The 22,915-nt window shown below is 52.5% G+C and overlaps 1 protein-coding gene, 1 long non-coding RNA gene and 1 other non-coding gene across 5 annotated transcripts in view; 2 read left to right on the top strand and 1 right to left on the bottom strand.

Annotated features, from left to right (window-relative positions):
- Positions 1-1,767: 1,767 nt before the first annotated feature.
- On the bottom strand, positions 1,768-1,852 carry TRNAG-UCC (transfer RNA glycine (anticodon UCC)). The gene has a single exon. It is a non-coding gene; the product is annotated as a tRNA-Gly (tRNA).
- Positions 1,853-10,726: 8,874 nt separating this feature from the next.
- Positions 10,727-13,926, top strand: LOC125150096 (uncharacterized). Of its 2 annotated transcripts, none has more exons than XR_007146190.1 (2): positions 10,727-10,770; positions 12,874-13,926. It is a non-coding gene; the product is annotated as an uncharacterized LOC125150096 (long non-coding RNA). The 2 variants fall into 2 exon arrangements; XR_007146186.1 differs by lacking the exon at positions 10,727-10,770 and adding an exon at positions 11,220-11,565.
- Positions 13,927-21,390: 7,464 nt separating this feature from the next.
- The window catches only part of ARHGEF18 (Rho/Rac guanine nucleotide exchange factor 18), an 84,633-nt gene continuing 83,108 nt past the window's right edge, over positions 21,391-22,915 (top strand). Inside the window, exon 1 of one of the 2 annotated variants that reach the window (XM_047828814.1) lies at positions 21,391-21,678. The gene's annotated coding sequence lies outside the window, so the exon portion shown is untranslated. The remainder of the gene's footprint in view (positions 21,679-22,915) is intronic. The other variant, XM_047828820.1, reaches the window with a different exon arrangement.

Raw genomic sequence — 22,915 nt, 5'->3', positions numbered from 1 at the left:
ACTCATCAGATGTTTTACTTTAAATATGTGCAACGTATTGGGTGTCAGTTTGGTTCTAGGTACTTTGGCCATAAACGTCTTCGCCACGGATGTTTTCACTGCAAACACTTTCGCCCCTTAACTAATTGGCCATAAGGCAATTTCGCCATAAAAGATTTAAAAAATAACTGGTTAACAGTTTGGTTTCATTTCTCCGTTGACACAGCACTGTCATATTCACACTGTATGAATCTCGGCCCTCACAACGGTCTATACAGTGGCACAGTGTTGAGCCCCTGTAACCCACAGAGCTTTGCAACATCTACCAATGGATGGCGGTGTGAAATATGGCAGAAACAAACAGTGGAGAAGGCTCTCACGGGGCAATAAAACTTTGTTACAAATATGCAGACAGTATTTGGAAATGGATACATTTCTTTTGTTTTGTTTTTTTTTTAAGGAATCTCTACACCCCACGTGGGACTCGAACCCCAGATCCTGAGATCAACAGTCAGATGCTCTGGCGACTGAGCACAGGATACCTTTTTTTTTTTTTTTTTTAATTTTTTTTTTTTAACGTTTATTTATTTTTGAGACAGAGAGAGACAGAGCATGAACGGGGGAGGGGCAGAGAGAGAGGGAGACACAGAACCGGAAGCAGGCTCCAGGCTCTGAGCCATCAGCCCAGAGCCCGACGCGGGGCTCGAACTCACGGACCGTGAGATCGTGACCTGAGCTGAAGTCGGACGCTTAACCGACTGAGCCACCCAGGCGCCCCCAGGATACCTTTCTTAATGAAAGAAGGAATGTTCACGAAAAGAAAGAAAAAGCGGGACACCAAATGAAGAGAAGAATCCACAAGTACGTGCACAACGTTATGAACAAAAGACTTCGGAGACAAGGCCTTAGGTACCGCCCACAAAAGGAAGTCAGTTACTCTCCCAAGTAACTGATTCATTTATTTGCCCACGAATCTACACGGCACGTGTGGAATGCATTCCAATATGTTGTATTTCGCAATGAAGTCTTTCTAACTTTGCTATTCATTTTTCATGTTTCATTACGTCCTTTTCACTGTCCCCTTTCGATTTTTTGTGATTTTACGGCAAAATTGCCTCGAGGTCAATTAGTCAAGGGGCAGAAATCTTTGCAGCAGAGATGCTTCCAACGAAAATATCGGCCACGATCACTTACACCTCAACAAGGCCACCGAAGATAAAAGCGATGCGGTCCCTTTGAGCCCAAAGTAGTTCTAGGACACACGCACCTGCCGGGTCCCATTCAGGCTCTGCAGACCCTTCCTCTCCCACCTGTGTCCCGCGCGGCGCCTCCTCCCGGACCTCCCAGCTTCCGCTCCTGCCCCCTAGAGTCCATTCTTAGCACTGCAGCCCTGGGGCTTTTCTTATCTTCAATACAAGACAGTTCACCTGGTGTCCAGGGCTCAGTGGACTGGCAAGGCCCCTCATAGTTGCCCCTGCTGACCTCCCACCACACTCTCTGGCTCCCTATGTTTCAGCCAAATGAAATCTTTCAGCACCACCCATCAGAAAGGCTCTCTTCACTACTGTGTCCCCAGTCCCTGGAACAAGGCTCGGGTCCCTGCAGGCATCTTGGGAATTTATTGTTTCTTCAATAAATATTCATGGAGCCCCCTCTTTTTAAAAAAATTTTTAAATGTTTATTTTTGAGAGACAGAGAGACAGAGACAGAGTGCGAGCTGGGGTGGGGCAGAGAGAGAGGGAGACACAGAATCCCAGGCAGGCTTCAGGCTCTGAGCTGTCAGCACAGAGCCCGGGGCGGGACTCGAACCCACGAACCGTGAGATCACGCCCTGAGGGGAAGTCGGACGCTTAACCGACTGAGCCACCCAGGCACCCCTGGAGCGCCCTCTTTGGGCCAGGTCCTGGAATTGGCACCAGAAAACAGTGGTCTCTGTAAGCCTCCTGGAGCTTACAGTTGAATCAAACAATCCCACAAACGTATTAATATATTACATCATAATACATTATAAATACAATAGATCAATATATTGCTACAAATGTCACTCATCCGTTTGTTCAACTGCGCCGTGCCAATAATTACTGCCGATAATCGTTTCTAGCAAACACAGGAGTTTCATCCCTCTGTGGCCGCCGTCTCAACTGGAAAGGACTTCTCCACCTAGAAAACTTCTGTCCATCCATCAAAACACAGCTTAAAGTTTACTTCCTCTGACCCCTCTCCCTCCTACATTTCATGACATGAACACCTCTCTCTACTGTGCTACTGTAGAAATAAACTTCTGAAGCATGCAACTCAAGCGGTCAGTAAAAAAGCAACAAAAGCTGAGAAAGGAATTTGTAATGAGTTTCAAAGACCTTCATCAATTAGAACACACACACACACACACACACACACAAAAGGGATTTGGGAACTGAATAGCCAGTTTGCCCAAGAAATAGAAAGAAAACAAGCACTATTCTCTAAAACTAGATCTACTGGGGCTTTTTAAAAAATGTTTTAATTTATTTTTGAGACACAGAGAGAGGGAGAGAGACAGAGCGTGAGTGGGGGAGGAGCAAAGAGAGAGGGAGACACAGAATCCAAAGCAGGCTCCAGGCTCCGAGTGTCAGCACAGAGCCTGATGTGGGGCTCGAACTCACAAACTGTGAGATCATGACCTGAACCGAAGTCGGTTGCTTAACCAACTGAGCCACCCAGGAAAACTGGGGCTTTTTTACAATAAAAGAATACGGCATACAACACTATGCTGAAAAATTTGAAAATCTCCATGGAATTTGAGGTCCCTACAGATATATATGTTACCAATATTAACTCAAGAAGGATTAAAACACCAGGGCACCCGGATGGCTCAGTCCCTAGAGCACACAACTCTTGATCCCATGGTTGTGAGTTTGAGCCCCATGTCGGGTGTTAGAGATCGCTTAAAAATAAAAAAAAAATTTTTTTTTAATGAGAAAGAGTAGAACATCTGAATGAATCAATAAATAATGATGAAAAAACCGAAAGATATTATCAAAAATAACCCCTCCAAAAAATGGTCAATCTCAAAGGCTATATCATTATTCCACCTTCAAAATTCAAGAAATAGGTAAAAATTTCCAAAATAGATGGAAAACTTTCCAATCATTCTATAAACAGCCCAAACCTGATCCAGCCCTGATGTAAAAATGTAGCAAGTTAGTAACAGAAGGAGGTTTTAATGGTCTAGGAGGGCGACCTAGTGTTCAGTTAAGCACACAGGCTCAGAAGATCTATTACCTGTGTTTAAAATCCTGACTCCCAGGGTGCGTGGGTGGCTCAGTTGGATAAGCGTCCAACTTCAGCTCAGGGCATGATCTCATAGTCTGTGAGTTCGAGCCCTGCGTCGGGCTCTGTGCTGACAGCTCAGAGCTGGAGCCTGCTTCAGATTCTGTCTCCCTCTCTCTCTGCCCCTTCCCCGTTCATGTTCTGTCTCTCTCTGTCTCAAAAATAACATTTAAAAAAATAAAAAAAATAAATAAATTCCTGACTCCTCCATTGGCTGATTTTCTTTGAATTTTCTGAGCTGAAGCTTCTTCCTGAAGAAGGGGCTGTTGTTAGGAATTAAAAGAAACAATCCCTGGAAAAATGCTTAGAAAAGTACCCAGCAAATATTAAGAACCCAGTCAATGGTAGCTGTTGCTATTAATTGTCAAATATGAAAAAATAATAAAGTACTTTCCTAAACTGAAATTGTTTTATCTCAACAACTCCATCACGTTTAATAGGGAAACACAAGCTTTCTTGTTACAGTTAAAGGAAAGAATATGTTGCCATTATTAGTATTCTGATGCCCTAACCATCACAGTAGAACAAGAAAAAATAAGGGGGGGGAAATAAGCATCAAGAGAAAAGGAAATCAATTAATATTTCTCCACAGGAAATAACCTTATTCACCCTAGAAAATCTAGCCAAAAAAACTATTAGTGTTAATAAGAATTCAGGAAGGCAACGGGGTACAAAATAAAAACATAAATGTGAAGTGACCAGTAAGTACCAGGAAACGTAATGGGTTTATATGGGGTTAACGGGAACAAATCATTAAACTTGTTTTTCCAAAATCGCTACATTTTTAAGGGATAAAAAAAACCTAAACAAATAGATATTCCTGGGTGGGAAGAATATTATGAAGATGTCACTATGGTACAGATAACAAAAAAGATAGATTTCTAGAAAAGAACAGAAAATCCTTACACAGATCCAAATAAAGATAATTATTTGGTATTTATAAACGAGCAACTTCAAACCAGAATGCAAACAGCTACTTATTCAAGAAACGGACCTGGGACAAGTGAGTAATCGTTTGGGGGGAAAAAAAAAAGTCTGACCCACACATCAACCCTCACAACCAAATAAATTCCAGATGGACAAAAGAGTAAAATGCAAAAACACTGCGGTAAAACACCACTAGAAGAAAATATGAGATGAATATTTACGAATGGCATAAATAACAAAGGAAAAGACTGGTACATTTGACTAGATAAAAAAATTAAACTTCTAGGGACTAAAAACCACTTTTAAAGAGTTAAAAGAGGGGCGCCTGGGTGGCTCAGTCAGTTGAGCATCCGACTCTTGTGTTTGGCTCAGGCTGTGATCTCACGGTTCATGAGATCAACCCGAACATCGGGCTCCTGCTGACAGTGAAGAGCCTGCTTGGGATTCTCTGTCTCTCCCTCTCTCTCTGCCCCTCCCCTGCTCAGGCTAGCGCCAGGCTGGCTGAGTCGGTGGAGTTTGGAAGCGTGTGACTCTTGATCTCAGGGTCATGAGTTCGAGCCCCACGTTGGGTGTAGAGGTTTTACTTAAATAAATAGGACTTAAAAAATGTTTTTAACTTAAAAGAGAAAAGAAAACCTGGAAAAGAATATTTGAGGGGCGCCTGGGTGGCTCAGTTGGTTAAGCGTCTGACTCCTGATTTCGGCTGAGGTCATGATCTCACAGTTTGTGAGATCGAGCTCCACATCAGACTCGGCTCTGACAGTTGGGAGCCTGCTTGGGATGCTCTCTCCACTCTCTCTTTCTGCCCATACCCCAGTCAAAAGAGCTCTCTCTCTCTCTCTCTCTCAAAATAAAAAACAAAAACTTTTTTTTTAAATCCTTTAAAAAAATATTTGAAACACATTTGCAAAAGGATACTTTTTAAATTTTTTTTAATTTTTAAATTTATTTATTTATTTTGAGAGAGACAGAGACAGCACAAGTGAGGGAGGGGCAGAGAGAGAAAGGAAGAGAGAGAGACCCAATCAGGCTCCTCACTGCCAATGCAGAGGGGTTCAAACCCACAAACCGTGAGATCATGACCTGAGCTGAAACCAAGAGTCAGATGCTTAACCAACTAAGCCACCCAGGTGCCCCACAAAAGATGACCTTTTATGTAAGAAATCTTAGAAATTGGGGTGCCTGGGTGGCTCAGTCGGTTAAGCATCCAACTTTGGCTCAGGTCATGATCTCACAGTTCATGAGTTTGAGCCCCAGGTCGGGCTCTGTGCTGACAGCTCAGAGCCTGGAGCCTGCTTCAGATTGTCCCCCTCTCTCTGCCCCTCCCCTGCTCAGGCTCTCTCTCTCTTTCCCTCAAAAATACATACATACATACATAGGAAGGAAGGAAGGAAGGAAGGAAGGAAGGAAGGAAAAAGAAGGGAATCCTAGAAATCAATATCGGAAATAAGAAAAACACAAGGCCAAGAGACCCATGAAAAATTCACCTTTTTGGGTATCAGAAGTTTATAAATTCAAATGAGCTGCATTATTTGCCTGTAAGTTTGGCAAAATATCACATCCCATGCCAGTGAGGAGGTGGGGAAACAGAAACAACGAATAAACTCAAAAGAGTGTAATAAATGAATGTAACAAATGAATGTAACAAAAGAGTGTAACAAATGAATGTAATAAAAAAAAAAAATGGAGCCAAGGGATGGAATAGTGAGGGTATGGGAGGGAGGGGGTTCCACTTCAGAGAGGAGATAACATTTGATCCAAGGCCTGGAGAATGAGAAGGTCCCCACCATGAAGGTCTCGGAGGGAAGAGACACCAGGCAGAAGTAACAGCAAGTGCAAAGGCCCTGAGGTTGGAGCAGTCTGTCAGAAGACCAGAAAGACAGCCCGTGGGGCGGGAGGGCGGTGAGCTGCAGACAGGAGCCCATTTCTTGGAAGGAGGATATAAAACGGCATTTGTAGCATCTCAGCACCTGGGCCCGGCCCATGCTCAATAAATGTAATAATTGTTATGATGGCTGCAAAGAGCGGGGGTTGGGGCGCCTTTGCTGCCCCGGAGGCTGAACTTCCGGATGTGCCCTGGCCTTCAGACCTGGCCACGGTACAAGTGTGGGCCGTGGGAACCTCGGCAGGGCCTCGCTCAGGAAGGCCCTGACCTGTCTGTGCGTCATCCTCCTTGGGTCCTCAGACACGGCCCTGCCGTCACCCACACCCACCTGCTGGGAACAGGCCTGGAGATTCGGCACCAAGTAACCCCTGTCAGATGCCAAGGACTCCTTTTTTTTTTTTTTTAATATTTTGTAATGTTTATTTATATTTGAGAGAGAGACAGAACACAGGCGGGGCAGGGGCAGAGAGAGAAAGAGACACAGAATCCGAAGCAGGCTCCAGGCTCCAAGCTGTCAGCACAGAGCCCGACATGGGACTCGAACTCACGAACCGTGAGATCATGACCGGAGCCAAAGTCGGATGCCCAACTGACTGAGCCCCCCAGGTACCCCAAGGACTCCTTTTTTTTTACACAGTAGCTATGCTCAGTGCAGGGTTCCCAAGAAGCCAAAGCCACTAACATTATACTGGATATTTTCAGGGACAGAAAATCCTGAATCATTTGAACTAGGGTCCTTCTTCCCGTGGGAAGCACCATGAGCCCCAGGCCCCCTGGTCTTGAGCCTGGAAAGCGATCCTCTGCTCGATCAGATCCGGCCCAGAATCTGGGCTGGTCACGCGACTTCCCGCCCTGGTTTGACTCACAGAGCGTGGCTGGACCATCTGACATCCCACTGGCAATAGCAGAGAGTTCCAGTGGCTCCATAATTGTGCCAACACTTGGTATTGTTTGAATTTTCCATTTCGGCCATTCTGGCAGGCGTGCAGTCGGGTATCTCGCGGTGGTCCCGATTTGCGTTTTCCTGATGAGAAACGACGCTGAGCAGCTTTTCATGGGCTCCCGGCTAGTCATCCGTTCTGATGTTCTGAAGCATCTGTCAGGTGTTTTTGCACCTGAGACACCTTTTATGTCTCTAAATGTCCAGATGCTTCCCATGACGCTCTCAAAAAGCTTTGCAAGAGTTTCTCAGCCTCGTCTGTGTGGACATTTGGGGTCATAGCCTCCTTTGCAGGGGGGCGGGGGGCCTTCTGTGCCTTGTAGGATGTAGTGCTGATATCCACGCACTGGATAACAGAAGCGCATCCCCCTGGCTGGTGTGGCAAACAAAAATATCTTCAGACACTGACAGATGTTCCCTGGCGAGGGTGGGCGGGGGGACTGCCCCTCATTTCAGAGCCACAGGGGTAGAGTTACCCAGGCCTGGGGTCCGTCCTGCCCCTCTGCGTCCCTCTAGCTCAGAAAACGGGGCCCGATCGATAGTGCCCCTCAAGGCACGCTGACAATTTGGTGCCATAATCTCCCAGACGCACTGCTGGGTACACACCAGCTGGCCAATAGATCAGGTTCATCATCCAGTTCTGTCTGGACTTGGCAGGGGAGGCATGGAGCTGGGTCCAGCTGGCAGAACCAGCCTCCGAACAACCCAGCATGTGCAGTCCCAGCCCATGTCCACGCGCGGTCCCAGCCCCTGTCCACGCGCAGTCCCAGCTCCTGTCCCTGGGAGCCACTCCAGACAGTTCTGGATTCCTCCCTGGGAATGGCCCAGAGGCCCAGAAGCTGCCAGAAGGAATTTCCTCCACTGCATCCTGGTTCTTTGAAGGCACATTTGGCTTACGGGGGGGAGGCTAGAGGGGCTGGGGTCAAGGCTGGGAGGAGAAGGGAGTCTCCGTGGGCCAAGCTGTTCTCTGGGTCTGACATAGAGCAGTGCTGGGCATCAGGAGATCCTGGGATCAGGCCTAGCCAGGTCTGAAGGCATCTCGGCACCATGCATGGACCCCCCCCTTGGACACACCCATGCGGTACGTACATTAGCAGGTGGGGGACACGCATGTATTCATATGGGCACCTGCACACACGTGTTCAAGCACACGTTTGCACGTCTCTAGCACACAGGCAAGAAGGCATTCAAATACACCCCTGCAAACACACACACAGACAAGCCTGGGTACACGTGGACACCCGCGGGATCCCGCAGTCACGGATATGCTCTAACACACCCCTGCAGGCACGCACGTGTGCCCCCTGGGCAGACACACCCAGAGAGCCACGTGTGCACAGGCGTACCCGTGCGGGACGGCAAGCAGAGGTGTGCTCAGGGCACACGGGGATTCACGTGGACGTGCACACTTAGCTGCAGGTACACTCACAGCCACGCTCAGCCCGCAGGAGCACACGTGTGATGCACACGGAGATGTGGTCGACCCACACACGCAGTGGCTGTGCGTCTTCTGTCTTCGGTATCCTCGGGTGCTCCCGCCTGTATCCCCAGCCCCCAGCGCCGCACACACATAGCCCCATTTCCGCCGATGTCTACAGAGCACCTCGCGTACGTGGGGGGCTCTGTGCTCAGCTCCGGGGATCCCACGGGAGCTACTAAAAGCCAGCCCGGGCGGGGGAGGGGGGGGGGCGCCTGGGTGGCTCCGTCCGTTAAGCGTCCAGCTCTTGATTTCGGCTCAGGTCATGACCTCGCTGTTCGCGAGATCGAGCCCCGTGTCTGGGGGTTACTCTCTCTGCCTCTCTCTCTGCCTTTCCCCCCACACACCAGAGGGAACACCAGCTCCTCAAACCCCGCCAGCTGCTGACACGGACCTGAGGGAGAACAAGAGGCTGGCGGGGGAGGGACACCAGCGTGGGGGCGTGGGGCGGGGGTGGGGACTCAAACTCGGCCTAGGGACTCAGCAAAGGTGGCCCCAGAGTGAGCCCTCCACAGACACCGGCACTCAAGCTCAGGGGCACACACACATTTGCACCCCCCCCCTCCCTTCCCCCCACACTTTCCCCACAAGGCGTTTACCCCCAAAGCAATGCCAAGAAGCCAGGACGACTCACGGGAGCTGATGCTTCCCCGGGGGGGCGGGGGGGGGCACCTCCAGGTCCCTCCCTGGAACTGCAGCTCCAGCCATCTCCCCCACACAGGCGGTGACACCCAGCGTCTGACCTGCCCCTCCCCTCCCCCCGCGACCCCTCCACTTCTCCATCTTCTCCAACACCCTCGGGGCATCCTCACCCACAAGCTTTCTCTCGCCACACAGTCTGTCCAGTCTCCCACTCCACCCAATCTCAAATCTCACCACGTGCCCGGTCTGCAAAACACACCCCGAATTCAACCGCCTTCCCTCCTCCCGCTGCCTCATCTGGTCAGCCCCCTCATCTCCCGCCCCTTCCCCTGGTCCCCCTGCTCCCACCCGCATCCCTACCATCCGTCCTCCCCCCAGTGTCCTCCAAAGGGGAGTCAGGCCCCTCCCTCCTGCCCACGGCCATCCCGGGCGCCCACCTCCCTCCTGGTAAAAGCCCAACTCATCTCAAGGCACACGAGACTGTGCAGGACCCCATCCTGTCCCCTCTTTGCCCTCGCCCTCTCCCATTCTGCCCCTCACTCACTCTGCTCCAGCTACAGGGGCCTCCTCCCTGCTCCTCCAACATGCCAGGCAGGGTACTACCCCAGGACCTTTGCACCTGCTGTTCCATCTGTCCAAACTGCTCTTCCCCCTGATATGCCCACACCTCACTCCTTTACCTCCTTCGGGTCTTTATTTTTATTTTCGATCCCCTGCCACTTGAAAAGGCCACCCCAAACAGGGACGTCTGTGAGCTTCATCCCCTGCTGGAGTCCCAGTTCCAAATGGCGCAGGTGCACAGTCGGTGTTCCCTTAATATTCCCTAAAGGTTGAGTAAATGTTAGACATTATTGCTGTTATTATCAGCCTATTATTTGTCCCTCGGTCCCCTGTGGTCTCTCTGGGGGCCAGGGCTTTCTCCTTCTGTCAAACAAACGTTTATTGAGGACCTACTAGGTGCCTACCAGCAAAGGAATAGACAAAAATCCCCACTCTCCCCAAATCTGCTTTCAAATGCAGGCTCCAAGTGTGTGAACCAAGAAACGATTTCAGACAACAGCAAGAAAGTACGGGCAATAGAGAAAATAAAACGGGAGGTTTGCAGAGCAGCGGGGGTGAGGCCGAGTCCCCCCCCCCCCCCCCAAGCAGGTGCTGCTGGAGCAGAGGATTAAGGAGGAGCCAGCTGCAGGCAGGTGGGGCGGGTGCTTCCAGTTCAGCTCACACTGAAGCTCTCACCCTGCGGCCGTAAGAATAAATGAAGGAACACACAGACGCAGGCACACGTGACCGGATGACCCAGACACACCCCCCCCCAACCTGGGCCCGGGATTGCGTGACCCCTGAGTCCACGAGGGCATGGGAAGAGAGGCCCCCGTGCCCGAGACACCCTGCCCTTCCTCCGGGGTTCCCAGACGCCCTGACACAGGCTCCCCCGGAGGAAAAGGAAGAGCTTCAGCCGGGGGCAGCCTTGTGGGCCAGCTGCTGGGGTGGGGGGACTTCTTCCCCCGCCCTCTTCCTTCCAGGTAACCCGAGAGGCCGCTGGAAAATTCCGGGCACAGGAAATGAAAATGGGCACATGGCGGGAAGCAGGCAGGGACGTCACACCCACAGGTGAGCAGACATTGAGGCCCTCTTGTCCCAAGTGCTGACCCTGGAGCCCCCCCCTGCCCCCAGGGCACCTCCCCCAGCACCTGTGGACCAGGGAACCGGGCCGAGAGCCAGGAGGCATCCTCGCGCTCGCCACCTCCCGTGTGGACCCAAATCAAGCTCGTTGTCCTTCCGAATCCCCCTCAAAGCCACCCACTGCTCTCCCTCCCCTGCCTGGGCTAGGCCACCACCCTCTGGCCCAGATAACAGCAGGACCCTTAACCAGCCTTCCGACCTCCAGGAGCGCAGCCCGTTTCCATTCTCTCCCGCCCAGCCAGAGAGATCTTCCAGAAACAAAGCCCAGTCCTTGCCACCCCCCCCCCCCACCCCATATAGCCTCCCATGGCTCCTCATGGAGAGAAACCTAAAGTTCTTTCTAAACCCAGGTCTTGGAACCCAATCCACACCGGCCTCCATCTCGGGCTTCCTTATTAGGGCCCCTCCCCACCCCCACCCGCGCCCCGCCCATTGGCTCTCCTTGCCCCAGACACGTGGAATCGCTTCCGGTCCCCCCTGCAGCCCAGGGCTTGCCACTGGGTGCCCCGGCCTCACCCATCTTTCGGGCGTCTGCTGAGCCTCACTTCCTGGAAACCCTCCTGGACTCTAAGTCCAAGTTCACCCGGGCTACCCCCCAGGGAGCACAGGCCACACTGCTTCCTACGTACGATTTTGTCTGCCTCCCAAGAGACCCGAGCTCTGCAATGGCTTCCCACGCCTGCCACGGTGCGTGGTCCCAAACAGATGCGCCGCAGAGAGCAGGTGATGTCAGGTGGTGTCAGGTGCAGGGGGCGGGTTTCGCCTGACTGTGCCGGGCGGGGGCAGCGTGCTGTGCTAGGCTGTTCCGTGGCTGGCTGACGGGGTGGGTGGTTACTTACCGACAGCCCTTCATGGCTCACACTGGGGGGTGGGCACAGCTGATCCCCTCTTCTGCGATCTCAGCCAAGACAAGACTCAGAGCCTGAGAAAGAAACCTTCTTGGGGCGCCCGGGTGGCTCCATCGATTAAGCCTCCGACTTCGGCTCAGGTCATGATCTCAAGCTTTCGTGGGTTCGAGTCCCACGTCGGGCTCTGTGCTGACAGCTCAGAGCCTGGAGCCGGCTTCGGATTCTGTGTCTCCCCATCTCTCAGCCCCTCCCCTGCTCACACTCTGTCTCTCTGTCTCTAAATAATAAATAAATGTTTAAAAAATTTTTTTAAAAATAAAAAAAGAAAGCTCTGTGGTGCCCAGGGCAGAATTAGAGTCTAAAAGTTAAAAGCCTGGGCACCTGGGTGGCTCAATTGGTTAAGCATCTGACTTCAGATCGGGTCATGGTCTTGGGGTTCGTCAGTTCAAGCCCCACATCGGGGCTCTGGGCTGTTAGCACCGATCCCGCTTCAGATCCTCTGTCCTCCTCTCTCTCTGCCCCTCCCCTGCTCATGCTCGCTTTCTCTCTCTCATTCTCAAAAATAATTAAACATTTAAAAAATAATTTTAAAATAAAAAAGTAAATTAATTAAAGATAAAAGCCTGACTCTCCCCCGGGGCACCTGGGTGGCTCAGTCGGTTAAGCGTCCGACTTCAGCCAGGTCACGATCTCGCGGTCCGTGAGTTCGAGCCCTGTGTCAGGCTCTGGGCTGATGGCTCGGAGCCTGGAGCCTGTTTCCGATTCTGTGTCTCCCTCTCTCTCTGCCCCTCCCCCGTTCATGCTCTGTCTCTCTCTGTCCCAAAAATAAATAAACGTTGAAAAAAAATTTTTTTTTAATAAAAAATAATTTTAAAATAAAAAAATAAATTAATTAAAGATAAAAGCCTGACTCTCCCCCAGGGCACCTGGGTGGCTCAGTCGGTTGGGCGTCCGACTTCGGCTCAGGTCATGATCTCGTGGTTCATGGGCTCGAGCCCCGCATTGAGCTCTGTGCCAACAGCTCGGAGCCTGGAGCCTGCTTTGGATTCTGGGGTCTCCCTCTCTCTCTGCCCCTCCCCCACTTGCAGACGCACATGCGCACTCTCCCTCTCTCAAAAATAAATAAATGTTAAAAAAAATTTTTTTAAAGAAGAAGAAAAAAAAGCCTGACTCTCCCTAACAGGAGCCTTGGATGACCCTGGTGTCGGGGTGCTCACTACCTCTCACTGGTGATTATCCTGATCATTAGAAGGCAGCATTTGGCTCCATCCATCTCCAGCCTCTGTGTGCCCCCACCCAGCAGCTGAGAATGACCCCCTGTCCCACGCCAGGCAAGTCCCCAGAGGGAGCTTTGGCTGGAAGAAGAAGCTACCAGACTGGGGGCCAAGAGAGCTGAGACGCTGGTAAAGGACAACAGTGGCTCAGTGTTTTCCAGGAAGGCTGGAGTGCACGAAGAATGCAAAGGTGGGAAAGGAACTGCTGGGGGTGGCCCTGTGTCCCCTGACGTGTCTCCCTTGGGTGCGGTGGCGGGCGGTGGGGGGGGGCTGTCCACTCCACCAGCCACATGGGTCCCAACCACTGGCAGAGACGGGCAGGGCCAGCCACAGAGGTGCACGGTCGGCACCTGGCTGCAGTGGCTTTCCAGGGTCTGTCCCTCTCGGCATGTCCTTAACCAGGCAGACGTTCTAAAGGTTTCTGCACACCGCAGAAGGGGGGAGGGGGGCAGGGCCACGTGACACAGAGCCTCACCTCACTGAGCCCGCAGCTTCCTGAGCTGCAAAATGGGACCAATGGAACCCATTTCCCTGGACGGCCGTGAAGGTTTCATGAGAGAAATAAGCCGTTTGGGAAATTCTCAGAGAGCGGCAACCCCTCCCTTATGATTAACCAGCCCCGGGAGCCGCTTCAGGATGCATCTTGACAATTGGAAATATGGAAAGACACAAGGCTGTGCTGCTGGGGGCATCTCGTTATGAGAACGTTGGTTTCTTGGGTTATATTAAGATGTGGTTTTCCTGTTCAAGCCTCTGAAATCCCCTGTGGGTTCTCTGGGGGTTCAGCAGCAGGGGAAGAGGTAAGTCCCCAACAAGGAGTGGGCAGGAGAAGGAGGTCCGGCCTCCTGCACTTTGGTTGCTGCCTGAACTTGGGAAACCAGCCCCGAGTCCTTGGGGGTTGCCACAAAGGGTCCCTACGCCGGACTCCCACCATTAGCGAATTAAAAACATAAGAGGTGCAATTGTCTGTGTTTTCTCTGGCCATCCTGAGTCTCCGGGTGAGCTAAGGACCTTCTCCTGACAGAATAAATACTATCTCCTCCCTGCGTGTAGGTCTGTTTTGGCAAGGTGGGTAGGTGCTCTTTTGCTTTAAAAATACAAACCGATTGGGGGCCCCTGGGTGGCTCAGCCGGTGAAGCGTCCGACTTCGGCTCAGGTCATGATCTCACGGTTCGTGGGTTCAAGACCCGTGTCGGGCTCTGTGCCGACGGCTTGGAGCCTGGAGCCTGTTTCGGATTCTGTGTCTCCCTCTCTCTCTGCCCCTCCCCTGCTCACGCTCCGTCTCTATCTCAAAAAATAAATAAACATTAAACATTTTTAAAGAGAATACAAACCGATTAGAGGCATTAATAAACTTCCCCTGGCTTTCTGCCCATACCCACCCACCCACACGCACGCGCACACACACACACACACACACACACACGCACACACACAGTTATGCAGTTGAAAGGGACCAGAAGAATATTCCAATCAAGGGCACCGCAGGTGCCTTTCCCCATCCAGGGATAGCATAAGCCCCAGGGGCAATCAGCAGGGGTTTCTGATGTCATCAAGGGGCCCTAACGCAATGAGTTACCCCTCTGCACTAAATAGAATAGCTAAAATGTGTCAGTGACAGCCCTGAGTGCTGTCATTGCCGCAGGGAATGCATCGGGTTTTTTTTTTTCTTTTTTTTTTTAATTTTTTTTTCAACGTTTATTTATTTTTGGGACAGAGAGAGACAGAGCATGAATGGGCGAGGGGCAGAGAGAGAGGGAGACACAGAATCGGAAACAGGCTCCAGGCTCTGAGCCATCAGCCCAGAGCCCGACGCGGGGCTCGAACTCACGGACCGCGAGATCGTGACCTGGCTGAAGTCGGACACTTAACCAACTGCGCCACCCAGGCGCCCCTGGTTTTTTTTTTCTTTAGCTGAGATAGCAGAGGAGGTGGTTTATCGGACACGTGTTACATTCAGCCACAAACGCAAACAGAATTAGTCCCGAAAGTCGCAGGTCCAGGGCAAAGGACCAAAAGGGACTGTTTTGGTACAAGCCAGGTGGGTCTCTCAAAGGTGGTCATTGCCATCACGTGGCGATGGGTGTTCTAGATCCTTTGAGTCAAGTGCTAGAGAGTGGGCGTGCTGCCCAACAGTTTGTACCAGCGTCCCGGGCCTCAGGCTTTCCTTATTTCTGCTCGTGTGGCCTCTGCAGGTGCACGGGCTAGCGGTTCACTTGGCCCTCTGCCTCATCTTTCTTCTTTTTCAAGAAATGGTACATTTTTAACACCATCTTGGAACGCTTCCCACAGGACCCAGTAATCCGCTTCTAGATATTTTCCCGAGGAAAAAAAAACTCGTGTTCCCACAAATGTTTACAGCGGTGTTGTTCGTAATCGCCAACAACTAGATACAGTCTACATGACCGTCAGTGGGTGACTGGAAAACAGTAGTGGAATAACTTACAATGGAACGTTCCACAGTGATTCAAAGAAAGACACAGAGCAACGTGGATGAATCTGAAATGCATTATGCTGAGCGGAAGAAGTTCAGACTCGAAGGTTAAAGATCTGTATAGTTCCGGGGCGCCTTGGGTGGCTCAGTCGGTTAAGTATCCGACTCCAGCTTGGGTCACGATCTCACAGTCCATGAGTTCGAGCCCCACGTCAGGCTCTGTGCTGACAGCTCGGAGCCTGGAGCCTGCTTCGGATTCTGTGTCTCCCTCTCTCTCTGCCCCTCCCCTGCTCATGCTCTGTCTCTCTCTGTCTCAAAAATAAATAAAAACATTAAAAAATCTTTTTTTAAAAAAAGAAGACACAGAGTGGGGGCTGTGAAGGCTGGGACCGTTTATGGCTTCCCCATGTTAGGGGAAGAGTTTCCAAATACAGACAGTCCCTCGCTTAACAAGGGTTCCACTCACAGTTTTTCAACTTTGCAATATGGTGTGAAAGCAATATGAGTCCGGCAGAAACCGTAGTTCGAATTTTTAAATCAGATCTCAGTCAGCCATGCGATCACAAGCTTAAACAATCAATACACTGGCAACCATTCTGGTTTTCATGTTCAATGCAGTATGGAATAAATTGTATGAGCTATTCAGTGTCTCATTATAAAATAGGTTTGTGTTAGATGATTTTGCCCGAGGGTAGGTGAATGGAAGTGTTCTGTGTATGTTCAAGGTAGGCTAAGCCAAGCCGTGATATTCGATAGGTTAGGTGTATTAAATGCATTTGGACTTGTGATATTTTCAACTTATGATGTTGGTGTAACCCCTGGATGTAACCCCATCGTAAGTCAAGGAATATCTGTATATGACAATATGCACCACTATTCTTTTCTCTGCATCTCTGCTAGCAGTAAGTGTTATCATTTTTTTATGTTTTTTATCACTTTTTTATGTGCTTTATGACAACAGCTTGAAATTTTTATTTTTTGATGTTTATTTCTGAGAGAGAGAGAGAGAGAGAGAGAGATTGTGAGCAGGGGAGGGGCAAGGAGAGAGGGAGACACAGAATCCGAAGCAGGGTCCAGGCTCTGAACTGTCGGCACAGAGCTCGACGCGGGGCTCGAACTCACCAACCGCGAGATCGTGACCTGAGCCGAAGTCAGACGCTTAACTGACTGAGCCACCCAGGCATCCCTATGATAACAGCTTGAAATTTTTACTTCAATTTTACAAAATATGGGAAGTCATAAATAAATTAAATATACAGAATTTCACAAATTTTCTGATTTCCACTATAATTTCATCTGCAAAAAGATAGTAATCAGACATACATTCTCACTCTTTTCTGTTTTTGTTGACACCCTCTTGGGTGTGAAGTAACAGCTCATTGTCACTGAAACTCACACTCTCTGGGTTCCTGAGGACTATATTTTCATATGTTCTTTGGCTTTTGGTTCCGAGAAGTACCTGTTCATGTGATCCCTCAGTTTTCTATTTATGTTGTCTTTTTTCTTATCCATGTGTAGAAATTCTTTTTATGTGAAGGTCCTAACCATTCTCAGACAACTTACTGGTCTTTACTTATTGGTTCTGTTTATAACATTTCCCCCTAAATTTGTGTTTATGTATATATAATCAGATATTTTTGTCTTTTTTTTTTAAATGATTTTATTCGCTTTTGAGAGACAGAGGACTAGCAAAGGAGGAGCAGAGAGAGAGAAAGACACAGAATCCGAAGCAGGCTCCAGGCTCTGAGCTGTCAGCACAGAGCCAGACGCGGGGCTCGAACTCACGGACCGCGAGATCATGACCTGAGCCGAAGTCAGACGACCAACCAATTGAGCCACCCAGGGACCCCAGATATTTCTGTCTTTTTATTCAAGCCTTCTGAGCTTCCTTTCTTAGTTTAAAAAAAAATTTTTTTTTAAAGGCAGCTTTTCAACCCAAAGTTGTAGAAATTGCCTTATAAGTTCCTTCTACAATTTCTATTACTTTGAGGTTTTTGTTTGTTTTTTTACATCTGCTCTCTAGCCCAGCTGGATTTTTTTTTTTCCTTGCAGCACAGAAACTATCTCAGTCAACCACGTCTCTATCAAAAGTGAGAGGAGGAAAGGGAGACAGCCACCTGTGTCCCAGACCCACGTCCCTCACTGGCTCAGGCTGGGGCCCCGCCCTTCGGTAGTGGGTGTTGAATTCCCAGCCTGGCGTTTGGGTTTTCTCTGCTCGCTGTGGTCCCAGCTTGTCCAGCCAGAGGAGCCCTGGAGAAGCACTCTCCTCTGGTGGTCATTGCAGAGATAGCAGCTACGGTCTGAAGAAAGCCACCTCCTAAAGCTAAAAGCTGGATGGGTTCATTTCCCCCCGGCCTAAAACTGGGGAATTCATCTCTTTGAGGGATCCAAACAGATATTTGCACACGCGTGCTCGTAACATCATTATTCACGATGGCCAAAAGGTGGAAACCTCCTAAATGTCCACGGACAGATGAAAGGATAAACAAAATGGGTCCAGCCACACAACGCAGTATTATTCAGCCTTAAAAAAAAAAAAAAAAAAAGGACATTCTGGCACTTGCTACAACGTGGGTGAACCCTGAGGGCCGGGAAATAAACCAGCTACAAAAGGGGCGCCTGGGTGGCTCAGTTGGCTAAGCGTCCGACTTCACTCAGGTCATGATCTCACAGTCTGTGAGTTCGAGCCCGTGTTGGGCTCTGTGCTGACAGCTCGGAGCCTGGAGCCTGTTTTGGATTCTGTGTCTCCCCCTCTCTCTGCCCCTCACCCGATCACACTCTGTCTCTCTCTGTCTCTCAAAAATAAACATTAAAAAAAATTGAAAAAAAAAAAAAAAAACCCAGCTACACACGGACAAGAAGCGTTTCACTCCATTCACGAGGTACCCAGCCCAGGCAAATTCAGGGACACAGAAAGTCAAATACGAGACACCAGAGGCTGGGAAGAGGGTGGGGAGTTTAGTGTTTCATGGGGACAGAGTCTCAATTTGGGAAGGTGAGAAAATTCTGGAGGTGGATGGTGGGGTGGTTGCAAAAGAATGAAAATGTGCTCGATGCCACCGAGCTGTGCACCTGGAGGTGGTTAGAGTCGGCCATACATTTGTGGGTCCGTTTCTGGATTCTCTGTCCCTGTTCCGTTGATCTCTGTGTCTTGTTTTTGTGCCGATACCATAGTAAATGTTACTTTATGTATATTTTACCAGCAGAGACAGCAGAAAAGGGTAGTGCAAGCAGGGGGGACCTCCCTGGAGGTGACACAGGGTAGTGGAGGGGCAGGAGAGCCAGGGACACACAGCTGAGGGGTCAGCGTCCAGGAGGCCACCAGGGACCTCAGCAGTGGGAGGAGGGCGGTGACGACGGTGGCCAGCGCAGGGGGCGAGGGATCGAGCACTGAGAGTGGGGACAGCTTTCTCTAGCGATTGGACCACACAGAGAGAGCAGGACAGGGAGGCTGGGAGGGAGAGAGGCCTGAGAGAATTGAAAGTCTGGCGGGGGGGGTGGGGGGGGGTGGGGGGAGAGCCCAGAAGAAGAAGCAGAGAGACAAGAAGAGAGACAGAGAGACAAGGAGGTGGGGAAGAGACAGGAGCAACAGGGAGACAAGAAGCGAGGCAGGGACAGAGAAAGCAGACCCCTCCCCTCCAGGCAAAGGCCTGTAGACCCACCTTCCCTCCTAGGACCACCCAGTGATGGCGTCTGTGTGGGTCTCTGGGGCTCCTGCACCCTCTGAGCCGTCTTGTCCCCAAGCTCCCTTCCCTGCCCCTCCGATGATGCCCATCCGTCTTGCTTACGGTCTGGGGGGGTCTGAGCACTGCCAGCCTGTGCCCCTCCGGCCCCACGTTGGCCACACAGACACTCGCGACACAGGAAACTCAGTCCTGCCTCCCAGCCTTTGCCCCTGCGCCTCCTGCCTCGGGGAGTGTCCTTCCCCAGATCTTCGTTTACACGCCTGGCCCCTTCTGGGCACTCAGGTCTCAGCTCCCGTGGCCTTCCAGACACACCCTGGCTCTTGCAGCCACCTCCCCCACCCACCCTCTGTCCCATCACAATGTCTGCTTCCTTTCACGGCAATCAATGCCATCTCCAATTATGGGGGGGGGGGGGGGAGGCCGTGTCTGTTTCCTGGCTCCCAGTCTGCCTCCAGGGCTCCAGAGGGTTGTGCCTGCCTCGTCCCCGTAATCCCCCGCCTACAAAAAGACCCAGCACACAGTAGGCGCTCAATAAATGCGTGTTGCATTAAGTACACAGTCGATGGCGACAGAACGTGTTGTGCACGTGACTCTGTGTGCTTCCCTGCCTCCTCGTGTCCTGTGTGCGTCTCGTGTTTGTATGTTTCTGCGGACGGTCGCGTGCTGGGTGCGGGGCCCTGGGCCAGCCGGGGTTTGTGTGTTTGGGCTTTGGGGCACTCACCTGGCAACGGGTGTGTGAGTGTCTCCACGGGTGGCCCTCTCCGGCCGTGTCCCGGCAGCTTCATGTTTCTAGGGGTCCACGGGCCTGTTGCGCCCCGTGCGAGCGCCCGTAGAGCCTCACGTGTGCAGCCTGTGGGCGGGACAGGGTCTGACCAGCTGGAGAGCACCAAGCTGTGTTTGCTGGTCCCCGCAGCATCCACGCTTGTCACCGTGGCCCGGTTCCAGGTGCCAGCATGGCGAGCTCGGGCTTGGAAAGACACGCACGAGGGCGCGCCACTCTCCAGCATTTTCCCCTGGGAGGCTAGGTCGCCACAAACGACCTCGACAGCCCCGGATGAGAGAATAACGAAGCGAGACAATTAGGGAGGGGCTGAACGTCTTCATTTTACTATGGCAAACCCACATGACGTAAAATTTAGCACTTTAACGTTTTTTTCAATTATTTATGTATGTATTTTGAGAGAGGAAGAGCGCGTGAGCAGGGAGGGTCAGAGAGACAAGGAGAGAGAGAGAGAGAGAGAGAGAGAGAGAGAATCCCAAGCAGGCTCCGAGCTGTCAGCGCGGAGCCGGGTGTGGGGCTCGAACCCACAACCTGTGAGATCGTGACCAGAGCCAAAACCAAGAGTCGGACGCTCAGCCGCCTTCGGCCACTCAGGCGCCCCCACTTTAACCACTTCTAAGCACGCAGTCCGGTGGCCTCAGGCACACGGTACTGGGTTTGAGTGGTCGGTACTTTCATTCTTAACATGATTTCTGTATCTGCAAGTTTATATAATTAAATGTTTTAGGATGACAGCAGTTAACAGGCAGCCCGCAAACTTCCAGAACACATAACAAGGGGCTCTGGGAGCCGGTCTCCTCACGGGCCTCTCTCCGGCCTCCAGGTGGGCGCTCCCGCGTGCCGGCACACGGTTCCGCATGGCCCCATTCATCATGTTGTGGTCACACCCGTGCATGTGCCCGTGGACCCCCCGGTGTCTGCGTGTAAGAGCCTGGGTGAGCCCTGCGTGTGCCCAGGGGTCTCTGCAGGTGCACTGCTCTCTCTCCACCCCCCACCGAGTCTCCCCGGACCTGCGGGTATCTACACACCCATGCGCGAGGGGGCCCGTGTCTCTGAGGACACCTCGTGCCCGAGTACCCACTCCAGCGACACTCTGGAGCCGTGTCTGAGCGTTTCCTCCCGACTGGATGCTCAGTGCATCAGGTCGGTGTTGAAATCAGCTCCGGGGGGGTATTTACACCACAGGAGTCAGCGCATGCTGCATACGCATCAGGACTTCTCTCTCTCTCTGCCAGAGAGGTGGTTGTTAAACATTTACCAGAACGCCACAGGGACCCAGGTCGCTCCGTGTGTCCATGTGACCCCGTGGGTCCCCACGCACGAGCCAGTGCGGGTCCCTGGGGGTTGGAGCACCCGTGTCTCTGTGCATACACGATCCGTGTGCCCTGTGCACCTCTGTGCACCCGTGTGCCCGGGTGAGGCCCTGGCACCCCGTTCCTCTTCGGCAGTTGGTTCCACAGGAAGCCGCTGGGGTGGGGGCGAGGCTGCTGAGACTCCCCGCCCCGCTCCCCACCCCACTTCTCAGGGTGCTCCAGCTGTGTGGCCGGGGAGGCTCCCTGCTTCTAGAACCTGGCCTGGGCTGTCCTCAGACCCCTGCCTCCGCCCAAGGCTGGAGTCCACAGAGGCACCGGGCAGGCGGGCAGGAGGTTCAGAAAGAGGAAGCTGAGGCAGAGTTGGGTCACCCTGCGGTTCCCGAGGGCCCCGCCAGTGCTCCCCCCTGGGCCGCCGGGAAGCCTTAGCCATGGGTCGTGGGGGCCACAGGAGCTGGTAGCGGGGCTGGGTACCCACGGCAGCGAGGACAAGCCTCTCTCTGGTGAGTGACCTTCACGGGGGCCTGGGGGACCGGTGACCAACAGAGACAGAGTGGCAGTGGCGGGGGCGGGGGGGGGGGAGGCAGGGTCCTGAGGGGCAGCAGAGACACCACAGGTTGTTTCCCTCCACCTTCCCGCCAGCCTGCTTCCTGAGTGGGCGGGGATGACCGTTTGACCCGCCTGTCTGTTCTGCAGAGGTCTGTGCCCCGGAAAGGTCACCCCCCCACCCCGGGGCCTGGGGTCCACGACACGTGCAGCCGACAAGAAGATAGAGCCCCCTTGTACCCAAAGCCTGCTTAAGGGACACAGACAGGGGGTGAATGAGGGTGCTCCCTGGGGCAGAGTCTCCACCCCAGGCGGACTTCGCTTCCTAAACCGGATCGCGGGGGCCCCCACGGACCTCCCTGAAGCGGCATCCAAAGATTGGGGCTCGGGCGTCTGACTTTCAAAACAAACGCTGCCTCTTAAGGCCGATGGCAGTCGTGAGCTGGGCCCACCCCAGTCTTCCCAGGTCCTCTGAGGAGGAGGAGGACGCAGCTCCCGGGAAGCCCTCCAGGTCAGAGCTCTGACCCCGGGAGGCGCCCCCTGGCTCCCAGCAAGGCCCACCTTGGGGAGCCTCACATCCGCCCGCCTCGGGGTGGGGCCGAGGGGGGAAGAGGGCTGCGGTTCGAGCAGGGCACACCCAGGCCTGCTTCCGCCCAGCCCCGGGGCCGCCCAGCCCGCAGGCGGCTTCAGTCTTCACGCACCCCTGGGGTCTGGTGGCCCAGGAGAACCGGGAGGGGGTGAACCTGGAGGGGAGAGCTGGGGCCGGGGAGGACGGAGCTGGTGAGTTAGGCTGAGGGCACAGGGGAAGGCCTTGAATGCCACGCTCAGGGGGCGCATTCCCCAGGGTGTTCCGCTGGCTCAGTCGCCCGATGTTCTGAGGACCGAGGCGTGACCACCAAGCAGCTCTGGCCCTATTTGTTCACCGGGCCAAAGGGTGTCCCAGGCCTTGCAGGTGAATCTTAGCAGGGTGCCGGGCGCACAGTAAGAGCTCAGCCTGCCAGACCCAGAGCCTTGTTTTCCTGAGCGGGGCCCGGACAGGTGTGCGTCTGGACACTTTCTAAGTCACGCCTAAAAGAGAGAGACTGATGGGGGACCCCAATCTCTGCCATCTCCGCAGGCTGGGCTCTAGTGAAAGAGGGCCAAGCAGAAATGGCAAACCCGGCCTTGGCCTCCGCCTGAGGCTGGCTGGCCCCT

The sequence above is a fragment of the Prionailurus viverrinus genome, chromosome A2 (genome assembly GCF_022837055.1).
Source record: "Prionailurus viverrinus isolate Anna chromosome A2, UM_Priviv_1.0, whole genome shotgun sequence".
In the NCBI taxonomy this organism is placed as follows: Eukaryota; Metazoa; Chordata; class Mammalia; order Carnivora; family Felidae; genus Prionailurus; species Prionailurus viverrinus.
The sequence above is the reverse complement of the archived record's forward strand: the minus strand, read 5'-3'. Positions and strand labels throughout refer to the sequence as shown.